We start from the raw sequence: 12459 nt of genomic DNA, 5'->3' as shown, positions 1-12459 counted from the left end.
GACAGGCTGAGCTGCAACTTTTGCCACATCACCCCTCACCCCTGAAGAGAGGTGCATAGGCCCATCCTACACTGAATTTGGGCCACTCAAGTTCAGAGAGTTCGTAATTTGCCCAGAGAGAAAGAGAGACAGACACTGTAATTAGTGCCTAACTTGAATCCCTGAAATTTGAAAGCATACATTTCAATGGTCTTCGGGAAACTGGAACTGGCGCCTATGCCTAGAAAAAGACTGAAATACACACATGAAACAAAGAAGCAGACACACTCAGGACAAACAGTAGGTGGCCACCACACGTTTACACATCTCTACTAAGGGAATAGGGTGACATCTCGCTTGCTATTCCAGACACAAGGGTCTCCAGCTGTGTCTAACCTCCCCTTTTTGTGACCTCCCCCCCCCAACAGGTACCTTGTCCAAAAACAGGTTTGCATGCTCAGCAAGAATTTGGACTGACCACCAGTCCATGTCTGTGTCAGGATCCACTCCACCAAGGAGCTGCTGGCTCCTTAAGAGTCCTTCCTGAGCCTTGTGTCCAGGCCCTTGTGTCCTCTGAGATCCCTAGGGATCTCATTGGGGCCTCCAAAATGTTACAAGTGCAGAATCCCCAGGGAACAGACCATGGACTCACCACTGAATCTTAATTAGGAGGTAATTTATTAACAGCAAAAAGGAATATAATAACAGACAATTATAGCCAGCCAGGACTGCTCCTAGGTATCAGGAAACCAGAGGTAACCCCGAGTAGCAACAGACAGCATTATACCCCAAAACGGCTGGTGTGTGTGTGTGTGTGTGTGTGTGTGTGTGTGTGTGTGTGTGTGTGCAAATGCACCAATAGAATGTTCCAAACTTTTCAATGTTATATGAGCCAAGCAAATTTCAGAAGCAAAATATATGGTCACCAGCAAAAAAATTGGAGGTGCTAAAGTTCATTTCTCACAATCGGCTGCCTACACTTGATACCCTGTTCTTTCACAGATTCGTCCAGTGGTTGCTGACAAGGCTGCCCAACTCCACCATGACACTTCTGCTAAGTGGCTCATTTTATTTTTATTCACCGTATTTCATCCCCCTGTTGTCTGAGGTACAGAGTCAAATCATGGGCTCTTCCTCCCTTTCCTCTTCCTGAAGCAAGTGTTATAACCTAACTGTCTTGGGTCTGTCTGAACTATTTGGCAGTTTTACAGCCTCTAGTCTCCTTTTTATGTAACGTACTCAGGATACATGGCCCAACACTGAAGGCAAGCAACAGGAGCGCTCCCAGTCCTGCAATGGCTGAAACTAGGCTCGTGGCCCTGGGGACCAGGAGAAGAGTGATTGGGACCACCCTTCGCTGTTCTGGCGTGCCCAGTCCCTCTTCTCCAGGTTACTTCTGACTAATGCCAAACTTCCACAGATCACTCCAGAATAGTTGGCGTAGAAACAACATTGTTCACTAGAGCCATACAGAGCCTGCCCTGCTTCATCACTAGAAGGCCTAGTCCCCTCCTATTTTACAAAACTACTTCTGCCAATGAGTCTCCGTGACTTTCTAGCCTGTTAATGGAGTGAGATCCTGATCCACCTGTTCATTCACTCAGCTTTCTAAAATGCTGTTCCCTGCGATAAGCGCAGATGTCCCAATAGCAGTAGATCCTGCTATTCTAGCAGCTGTCAGGAGGGGTACTAAAACTTGCACTACTCTCTCTCTCTCTCTTTTTTTGGTAGGTCATGGGGCCTGAACTCTGGGCCTGGGCGCTGTCCCTCTGCAATTCAGCTCAAGGCTAGTGCTCTACCACTTGAGCCACAGCACCACTTCTGGCTTTTTCTGCTGAGGAATCAAATCCAGGGCCTCATGCATCCAAGTCAAGCACTCTACCACTGAGCCACCTTCCCAGCCCCTGGTGGTTTGGTTTTATTATTTTTTTTTTTCCTAGGGGGCTTTCACAGGGTCGTCCAGCAGTTGCTGACAGGCCTGCCCAACTCCACCATGACACTTCTCCTGCTAAGTGCCTCATTAAATTTTTATACACTTATTTCACTACATGTGTAAGAAAAAAAGACAGACAAAAAAGAAAAAAAGAAGGAAAAAAGAAAGAAAGAAGGAGAAAGGGAGGGAGGGAAGGAAGGAAGAAGGAAGGAAGGAAAGATGGAAGGGAAGGAAGGAAAGGAGGGAGGGAGGAAGGAAGGAAAGGAGGGAGGGAGGAAGGAAGGAAAGAAGGAAGGATCACCCTTAAAAATGTCAGAAAACAGGGGCTGGGAAGGTGGCTCAGTGGTAGAGCGCTTGCATGCCTCAGGCCTTGCATGCCTGAGGCCCTGTGTTCGATTCCTCAGCACCACATAAGCAAAAAGAAAAAAAAAGCTGGAAGTGGCGCTGTGGCTCAAGTGGTAGAGCGCTAGCCTTGAGCTGAAGAGCTGAGGGACAGTGCCCAGGCCCAGAGTTTAGGCCCCACGACCGGACTCAAAAACTGGTGGCTCACGCCTATAATCCTAGCTACTCAGGAGGCTGAGGTCTGAAGATCACAGTTCAAAGCCAGCTTGGGCAGGAAAGTCCATGAGACTCTTCTCTCCAATTAACCACCAGAAAACTGAAAGTGGTGCTGTGCCTTTCGTGGTAGAACGTGTGCTTTGAGCTGAAGAGGTGAAGGACAGGGCTCAGGCCCAGAGTTCAAGCCCCATGACCGACAAAAGAAAAAAAAGAATATCAGAAAACAAGCCCTGCATCAGTGTCTCACCTGTAATCCTAGCTACTCAGGAGGCTGAGACCTGAGGATCACAGTTCAAAGCTAGCCAGGGCAGGAAAGTCATAAAAATATCTCCACTTAATCACTAGGCCAGAAGTGGAGGTATGGTTCAAGTAGTAGAACAAGTAGAGCACTAGCCTTGAGCAGAAAAGTTCAGTGTCAGTGCCCAAGCCCTGAGTTCAAGCCCTAGAACCAGTGTGCGCACACATGTGCTAGCACATACGCCCGCGTGCACGCATGCACGCACACACACACACACACACACACGCATGCACACACACACACACACAGGCACACACAGAGGAAAGCCAGAAACATAATGAAAGCCAAGCATGATGTAGGAAACCCAAGGAATGGTCATAGCTTTAGTACATCCCTAAAAGAAAAACAATAACTGTGTTCGCTTCGGCAGCACATATACTAAAATTGGAACGATACAGAGAAGATTAGCATGGCCCCTGCGCAAGGATGACACGCAAATTCGTGAAGCGTTCCATATTTTTGTCCAAAACGAGCTTTACAACGTCGGTGTGGGGGGTGGGAAGGGGGGGGGAAGGAGAAGGATTGGGATGGGGGGAGGGGGGAGGCTGGGAAGGGATGTGAAGGGTAAACAAAAGGAGGAGGCTGCAATGCTTGGTAAGAAATGTATGCATTATCCTACCCATGTAATTGTAACTCCTCTGTACAGTATGTTCACAAATAAAATAAAATTAACTTAAAAAAAAAAAAAGAAAAACAATAACTGCCCCATAGGGGAAAGTCCACAAGAGAAGTCAACACTGCCGCTAATGTGACCTCTGACCTGGTGACGCAGCAAGCGTGTGCTGCTCTAAAGGGCAGGGCTACCATAGTTGTCACCCTTGAGATGAAGGAAGGTTTTATAAAGGACAGCACCCTGGACTCTTGGCATACCCCCCCCCTCAGCAGAGCAGAGCAGGGTTAGATCAACATTAAAAAAAGTATTGTGATTATAAAGGAGATTGTACAGAGGGGTTATAGTTACATAAGTCAGGTCATGTGTACGTTTCTTTTTGGACAATGTCACCCCTTCCCTTGCTCTCTCCGTGTTCCCCTCCCATGTCTACCCACAACTTGTATAATTCCTTTCCAGTGTCTAGCAAGTACCACTGCTGCATTTGTTCACCCTTTGTCCCTCCATTTCTGTGTTCTCCCTTACTCTCCCAAATATAAACAAATGAACAAACAAGACAGAAAGAAAACAAAGCATCCACAAAGAATAAACCTGGAGTTCATTTTGGTAAATATTTTATGTGATCAGATGCACATAGGCATTGCGCCTTTGTATGTAGCTAGCACATTTTCATGACAACTGGCCTTCGGAGCCAGGGCTAGAATCCAATCAGGAGCAATCAACTGGCAAACCCAAGCTAAGAGACTTCCGTACATGTCTGGCCTGGTACCCCAATAATATTAAAGTTGATTGAACCTCATAAAATAGGATGTAGATTCCAGATTGAAAGACACACATGACATCTGCCAGCCAGCACCACCCGTGGCCCTGGGTTGAAGCTGGGATTTTTTTTTTTTTTTTTTTTTTTCAGTCATGGGGCCTGAACATGGGGTCTGAATGCTGTCCCTGAGCTCTTTTGCTCAAGGCTACGGCTCTACTACTATGAGCCACAGTTCAACTTGCAGTTTTCTTTTCTTTTTTTTTGTCAGTCGTGGGGCTTGAACTCTGGGCTTGGGCACTGTCCCTGCGCTCTTCAGCTCAAGGCGAGCACTCTACCACTGGAGCCACAGCGCCACTTCCAGTTTTCTAGTGGTTTATTGGAGATCAGAGTTTCATGGACTTTCCTGCCCCGGCTGGCTTTGAACTGTGGTCCTCAGATCTCAGGCTCCTGAGTAGCTAGGATGACAGGCGTGAGCCACCGGTGCTCGGCTCAACTTGCAGGTTTCTGATGAGTAATTGGAAATAAGAGTTTCAAGGACTTTCCTGCCCAGATTGGCTTTGAACTTCAATCTTCAGATCTCAGCCTCCTGAGTAGCTAAGATTACAGGCACAAGCCACTGGCGCTTGACACACTACACCATTTATAAAAGAGACTTGAACAGCAGTTAGTTTGTGTGTCTGAGGGGTGACCAGGGGGTAGTGATAGCCAGTGCTGCTGGTTGTCTTGCCTGAGGCTTTCCATGCCTGTTTCTTCCCTGATTTTTCTTATCTCTCCTTACAAGGGCTGTGCATTTGTGTCTTTTCCAGCCCAGGGTTCCAGTGTGTATAACCTCAGCCAGGGTCGTGGACGCTGGGGACCCCCAGTGCGGGCTGATAGCTAGCACAGGCGGGGACACATGGTGTGTATGGGTGTGTGGGTGCTTTGTTTTTCAGAAACAGTAGCATCCAACGTCAGCACTAGCTGTTTTCCGGACTTCAGGCGTCTGCCCTGCTATTGAAGTGGTCAGCTGAGCCAGAGTGGCCTGGGGGAGGAGAAGAGACACAGAGACAGAGAGAGAGACATGGCAGGGAGAGGAGTGGGAGAGGAGAGAGGAGAGAGAAGAAAGAGAGGAAAGAGGAGGGAGAAAGGAGAGGAGACAGACAGACAAACAGACAAATACACACATCAGAGCATCCTCAGAGCCACAGACAGAAAGCAGACACAGAAGTTCCCCCCAAAAGATGGCAAAGCACACAAGTCATAGCAAGTACCTGAGTTCAAGCCCCAGTACCAACACCCAACACACACACACACACACACACACATCATGATAGTGGACTGTGCCCAGCATTCTATGGGTACTGTCTCAAGTGTACCTCACTTCACCTGAGAATAGCGCTGTTATCTCCATGCTAGTAGTCAAGGCTCAGAGCCATCCAACTGCTTCCCAGGGGTCACACAAGAAGTCACAGCTGTCTGCCTTCGCACCCTGGGAAACAGATGTGTGCCTGGAAGTGTGAGTGCAGAAGGAATGCACTCAATGGGGCAGGTGTGTGCACAGGGTCCGTGTCATGACACGGCAGGGACACTGTCTGGCATGGACCCTGCATGTCCAGCAGGCGTCCTCGTCCTCAGCTTGTCTGGCCCTGCTCCCTGCTGTGGAATCCCTCCCTGTCTCATTTGTCACCTCTGCCTGGCAGCGTTCCCTGCGTCCTAGGCTGGGTGGGTTGCATCGTCAGCCGTCCTGGTTGTAGGGTTGTGGTTTCTGTGCCTGCAGGATGAGGGCAGGGCCCAGCCAGGGCCTGTGGTTTCACATCTGAGAGGCCAGGGCCTGATCACAGCAGGCGGCGCTCAGGACTTCCTTAGTCCCATTGAGGAATCTCACTCAGGGGTGGAGGTGGCTTCTCAGAGCCCCGCCTGGAGTCCTAACCCCCTCACTGAGCTAAACGATTCATGTTTCAAATTTCTACCTATAGTGGAATGGGCCTATGCATGTGGAAACAGTTCAGAATGCAGGAAGGCTCCTGTCATCAAAATGAGTGGTCCTTGGGCTGGGAAGATGGCTCAGTGGTAGAGTGCTTGTTTTGCATGCATGAGGCCCTGGTTCGATTCCTCAGCATCACATAAGCAGGGCGGGGGGGGGGGGGGGCGGGGAAGATTGGAGTGGCACTGTAGCTCAAGTGGTAGAGTGCTAGCCTTGAGCTGAAAAGCTGAGGGACAGTGCCCAGGCCCAGAGTTCAGGCCCCACGACCAACAACAACAACAAAAAGAGTGGCCCTCCCCTTCCCTCTTCCCCCCTCCCCTCCCCCAACTCTCAGACCTCCTGGCTGATCTCAGGGGGCAGCCACTGTCCCCAGGCCTCCTGTTGTCCAGAGCCCCTAGCATGGGGCTCACACACAGGGGGAGGGGGCAGTGGTGTGTGTGAACACACTTGTGTGTGTACGTGTGCGAATCTTTCCAGAGAGATGGTTAGCAAGTGTAAGTGCATATACAAGTCTTGTGTGTGTGTGTGTGTGTGTGTGTGTGTGTGTGTGTGTGTGTGTGTTTTGGGCCTTGAATTCAGGCCCTGAGCACTGTCCCTGAGCTTTTTTTCTTAAGGTTAGTACTCTACCACTTGAGCCACAGTTCCACTTCCAGTTTTCTGGTGGTTCATTGGAGATAAGCAGTCTCATGGACTTTTCTGCCCAGCTGGCTTTGATCTTTGATCCTCAGATCTCAGCTTCCTGAGTAGCTAGGACCACAGGTGTGAGCCACAGGCGCCCAGCTGTGCGAAATCTTCTTGCAGGGTCTGGCCTGCCTCGGGAGGCCAGGCTGAGAGAATGTCATCTAATGGCAAGTGCTTAGATCTGAGTCACTGCATTATTGGTCTTGCTTTGTCCTCTGTGGCCTGGGAACAGCCCTAGGCACTTCAAAGGGTCACTGTGAGTTTTCAGAGGGTGCTGTCTGTCGAGTTTGCTCTGCCAGAGGCTCCATCAAAGGAAGTGCCTGCCCCCTTGGCCCTCAGAGCCCGCTGGGCCTTGTAAAATCCAGATGGGACGCTGGGGTGTCCAGGATGAGTCAGTTACAACTCAGCCCTTTCATGTTCCAGAAACTACCATTTACCTCCTCACCCTTTGGGTTGGCTCCGGGGCTTTTCAGTGGTTTTATGGGGAGGCACAGCCTCTTGCCATTTGGCATGGGCCTGGGGCTGTGCCCTGCCCAGGGTGCCTGGCTCAGTGGGCATTCATTTCCTCACCGAGTCAACAAGCATGCATCAGCTGAGATTTCCATGCACGCCTGGCTGGGTTGTAGGCTCCAGGGATCACTGAATTGTAGGATCAGGGATCACTGAATTAGAATTAGCCTCAGGGGGCTCACAGTCTGGGGAAACTCCTGGAGCATGTTGAAGGAGCCCCATCTAGGAGATCAGGGAGGGCCTCAGGTGGCAGGTGATGACATTGTTTGGAGTCTTGCTTGGTGGGGAAGGAGGGGGCAAAGAGTGGGGAATTGATGTGAGGGGAGAACAGTGCGGACTGGTCAGTACCTGGGGGGTCCCTTGGGAGCTGCAAGTGGCTTCTTGGGCTGGAAACCCTGAGCTCAGGGAGCTGAAGGCAGGAGGAGGTGCTGGGGGGATGGAGAAGCTGAGGTAGGGGGAGGAGCTGAGGCTCACCCCTGTCATCCTAGCCTAAGGAGGCTGAGATCTGAGGATTGTGGTTCAAAGGCAGCCCAGTCAGGAAAGTCCATGGAAGTGGAGTTGTGGCTTGGGTGGTAGAGTGCCAGCCTTGACCAGTAAAGCTCAGGGACAGCACCCAAGCCCCAGAGTTCAAGCCCCAGGACCAGCAAAAACAGAGAGAAAGTGTGTGTGGGGGGAATCTGAAGTCTGGTTTTTCTTTCACCCTCCCTTCCTCTCCCACCTTCTCTCTGCCAGTACTCAGGGCCTGGGCACTGTCCCTTAGCTTTTTCTGCTCAAGGCTAGCCCTCTAACATGTGAGCACAGCTCTTCTTCCAGCTTTTTGCTGGTTATTAGAGAGGAGAGAAGAGAGAGAGAGAGAGAGAGAGAGAGAGAGAGAGAGAGAGAGAGAGAGAGAGAGAGAGAGAGAGAGAGAGAGTGTCTCGTGGACTTTTCTGCCTGGGCTGGCTTTGAACCGTGATCCTAAGCTCTCAGACTCCTGAGTAGCTAGGATTACAGGGGTGAGCCACTGGGACAGCCTGAAATGCTGTCTATGGGAAGGCAGATTTCAGACATTCCAGGCTGTTCTAAGACCACCGTGCTGTGAGGAAGCCTCCGGAAATGGCCTTATGGAGAATCGAGGGTGTCCCAGCCAAAGGCTGGAGTGAGGGACCGTGGGTGTCCAGTGTGGCGTCTCCAGGTGACCAGGGCTGCAGCTGCTAGCAGGACCCAGGTCAGCCACAGACCATACATCAAACTGCCAGAGCCTCAAGCCAGCGCCGGTGATGGTACAGCTGGTGATTGCATTATCCACACAGCCTCCATTGAACAGATGGGGAGACAAAGGCCAGAGAAGCTCGGAGCTGTTGCAACAGGCAGGGGAGGCACCCAGCAGGTCTGTCCTGATCTCTCCATCACCACTGCTGATCAGTTGCCGGAGGCAGTGACCAGGCTTCGCAGCCAAACTGCGCAGTTCTGGCCTCCTATCCTGTGTGGCTAAGGTGACAGGGACCTTCCCCTGGTGGCTCAGCTGGGCACCTGCTAGAACCCTGGCTTTCCTCAATATACAGCCTGCGCTGGCCCTGAACTTGTGTTCCTCCTGAGACTGGAATTTCTTTTCTTTTGGCAATGCTGGGGATAAAACCTAGAGCCTTGGGGCTGGGAAAGTGGCTCAGTGGTAGAGCGCTTGCTTTGCATGCATGAGGCCCTGGGTTCGATTCCTTAGTACCACATACACAGAAAAATCTGGACATGGTGCTATGGCTAAAATGGTAGAGTGCTAGCTTTGGGCAAAAGAAGCTCAGGAACAATGCCCACACCCTGAGTTCAAGCCCTGGGACTAGCCAATATATCCACAGGTCCTGGATTTTTTTTTTTTTTCCTTTTTAGGCAGTACTGGGACTCGAATTCAAGGTCTTATGCTTGCTAGGCAGGTGCTCTCCTGTCATAGCCCCACCCTATTTACTTAGGCTTTTTTTGGGGGGGGGGGAAGAGTTCCGGTCATGGACCTGAACTCTGGGCCTGGGCGCTGTCCCTCAGCTCTTCAGCTCAAGGCTAGTGCTCTACCCCTTGAGCCACAGTGCCACTTCCAGCTTTTTTCTTTTTTCTTATGTGGTGCTGAGGAATGGAACCCAGGGCCTCATGCATGCAAGGCAAGCACTCTACCACTGAGCCACCTTCCCAGCCCTACTTTGGCTATTTTTTTGGTTATTTGTGTCGAGACGCAGTCTGTAAACAGCAACACATTCTTCAGTGGAGTCAGGTCCTTTTCTGCACGTGTACATTCTCTGGGCATACCACCACCGGGCGATGGCTGCCTCTCCAGCCCAGGGGTCCCCACCATGCTGAAGATGCTCACCAGAGTGAATACTACATCCACTCTTAAACTCCATGTAAATGGAACCTTCCAGCATGTGCTCCACATGGTATCTGGAGGATATATACATTTTTTTTGTACATAGCAGTAACTTTTATTACTGTGTCATATGATAGTCTATAACTATACCACAATCTGTTTGGTCCATTGTTGATGGACAGTCATGTTTCCAGACTTGGGCTGCCTTGGACAAGGCTGGTACAAATCAGTGAGTCATGCTGTGCACGTAGGCCTTGTTAAGGAAATGCTGAACCCCAGGGCAGATGTGTGTCACTGGACAAGACACTGCCCAAGTGTTGTATGAAGGGGATACTCCTGCCAGCATGTGGGAGAACCCCCGGGCTCTGCGTATACCAACACTTGGTGCTGTCTGATGGGGAGTGCCTTATGGCGTAGCATGTTGGCCTGCTTGTTCTTGCTCACCAGTGGTGGAGGCCGAGGACAGGAGCTAGAGCCTGCGGGTGGGGGAGGGGCTTGGGCCAGTCACCCCATCTCCTAGGGATTTAGGGACGTTCATCTCCTATAAGAAGCCTGGGCAGGGGCTGGGGAGGTGGCTCAGTGGTAGAGTGCTTGCCTTGCATGCATGAGGCCCTGGGTTCGATTCCCCAGCACCACATAAGCAAAAAGAAAAAAGCTGGAAGTGGTGCTGTGGCTCAAGTGGTAGAGCGCTAGCCTTGAGCTAAAAGAGCTGAGGGACAGCGCCCAGGCCCAGAGTTCAGGCCCCACAACTGGACCAAAAAAAAAAAAAAAAAAAAGAAGCCTGGGCAGCTGTAGCTCAGTGGTGGAGTAAGGGGCCTTGAGTTCATTCCTATCCTTCCACATACTCACAGAAAAGCAGGGAAGATTGACAAGAAATGTACTACTCATCACCTTACTGATGTAACTAACCCAACCCCTCTGTACAGCATCTTTATAGCTTCTGGAATGGGTCTTCTCTCCAACCAAGGTGTTCCTACATCTCATTAGCTGAGCAGTGGCAGGAAGTGAGGGTCTCCTCTGAATTCTCAGTCCTCTGAGGGCCAGCCTGATGTGGTATTTTCCTTTTTGCTGGTTCTGGGCTTGGACTCAGGGCCTGGGTGCTGTCCCTGAGCTTTTATGCTCAAGGCTAGTGCCCTACCACTCAAGCCATAGCTCCACTTTTGGCTTTTTTGTGGTTAATGGGAGATAAGAGTCCCATGGACTTTTCTGACAGGGCTGGCTTTGAACTGCAATCCTCAGATCTCAGCCTCCTGAGAAGCTAGGGTTACAGGCATGAGCTCTTGGTGCCTGGCTTCCATGTGGTGTTTCTATACCAGAGAATGCAGCTTCCCCCAGCCCCTGTGACTGTGATCAGCACCGCCAGACATGAGGATGCCCGTCTTGGGGGGCCTGGGGTGGCTGCACCTACTGTCCCCACACTTCTTCCTGGTGAACACTGGGCATAGACTCAATGCAGCACTCAGACTAAAAGGAAAAGACCCATTTGCTGGAGAAGCAAACAGGCTCAGTGAGGCGGTGACTTGCTCCAGGACACAGTCAAGGGCAGTCTCAGCTCCAGCCTCCTACCGCTGCCAGGCTTCCCCGAGGGTGAGAAGCTGTGACTGCTGAGGGACCGTGCTTGAGTACAGATCTGACAGAGCATGTCAGAGGGGTCCTGACTGTCACAGACGCTGCTACCGGGAGCCCACACACCCCACCCTGAAGCCTGCACGCCCCCATGCACACCCCACGCGCACATCACAGTCTTTGTCATGTGGAGGAACTGGATTCTCAGCCCCACCCTCAGAAGCCCACACCCAAGCATTAGGGAGGGTGGGGTGCTGGGGAGAGATCCCCCGCTTCCCAGCCTGCCTGGTCACCCAGGACACCAGAGCTGCTGGAAGGTTTTATTAAGTTAAGAGCGCTCGTGGAGCAGGAGAAGCATCTTCATGGGCGATGCCAGCGGCTCCATGGCCAGCACCCCTCAGAGGGGCGGGGGTGGGGACAGCTGCTGGCTCACTCTGTCCCCATCCCCAATATGTGGGACCACTCATCCAGGGCCTCCCCCCCCAACCTGTTAACCCCCCATGGCCACTGCTGGGACCTCTGGGGACCCTCAGGGTAAGCTGAGGCCGGGCGGCTGAGAGGGAGGGGATTCCAGCCGGGAGGAAGATGCCACCAGGAATTGCTTTTCTTTAAAAGTATAAAGTGTTTTAGGGGGGGAAAAAAAAAGGAAAAAAGGAAAAAAAAAGTCTCTATAAAAATCTCTTCACATAAAAAATCCTGAAGGTGCCAGGTGAGACCCAGTGCGAGGGGTGCGCTCAGATACGCAGTGTGTGCATGCATGTGTGTGTGTGCATGCACGTGTGTGTATACTGTGCATGTGCACGGGTGCACGCGGTGTGTGTGTGTGTGTGTGTGTGTGTGTGTGAGTGCACGTGCCTCCCACAGGGTGGGAAGAAAGCTTGGCTTCTGACTTCCATCCATTAGGGGGAGCTGATGGTTGGCCCCAGCCATCCATCAGGGGGAGCTGATGATTGGCCCCCCTGGGGCTGGAGACTGCAGCTGGGCTGGATCACAAAGACCTGGAAGGCAAGGACAGGTGCTGAGGTCAGGCAAGGGGGTGAGGAGGGACTTCCACCCTGCCTACAAGACTCTCAGCTCTTCGCAAAAACAGACTGGCTGTGCTGGTGTCCTCCCTGGCCGACCCTCCTCCCCCATGAGCCGTATGAAGTACAGAGACTTGTCAGAAAGAGGACACTCTCTTGCTGGCCACTGTAATTACAGCTCACGCCTGTCATCCTAGCTACTCAGGAGGCTGTGATCTAAGGATCATGGTTCAAAGCCAGCCTGGGCAGG

General features: G+C 51.6%; 1 protein-coding gene and 1 non-coding gene across 5 annotated transcripts in view; one reads left to right on the top strand and one right to left on the bottom strand.

Annotated features, from left to right (window-relative positions):
* The first annotated feature begins 3122 nt into the window (after positions 1 to 3122).
* Positions 3123 to 3229, top strand: LOC138811952 (U6 spliceosomal RNA). The gene has a single exon (XR_011367523.1). It is a non-coding gene; the product is annotated as a U6 spliceosomal RNA (small nuclear RNA).
* An 8264-nt stretch (positions 3230 to 11493) lies between these two features.
* Triobp (TRIO and F-actin binding protein) overlaps positions 11494 to 12459 on the bottom strand; it is a 46955-nt gene continuing 45989 nt past the window's right edge. For all 4 annotated transcript variants that reach the window (XM_069999476.1, XM_069999477.1, XM_069999479.1 and 1 more), the window contains one exon: positions 11494 to 12185. The gene's annotated coding sequence lies outside the window, so the exon portion shown is untranslated. The remainder of the gene's footprint in view (positions 12186 to 12459) is intronic.

This window comes from Dipodomys merriami, unplaced genomic scaffold, assembly GCF_024711535.1.
Source record: "Dipodomys merriami isolate MVZ:Mamm:240054 unplaced genomic scaffold, mDipMer1.0.p SCAF_55, whole genome shotgun sequence".
In the NCBI taxonomy this organism is placed as follows: Eukaryota; Metazoa; Chordata; class Mammalia; order Rodentia; family Heteromyidae; genus Dipodomys; species Dipodomys merriami.
This window is presented reverse-complemented; position numbering and strand designations above follow the sequence as displayed.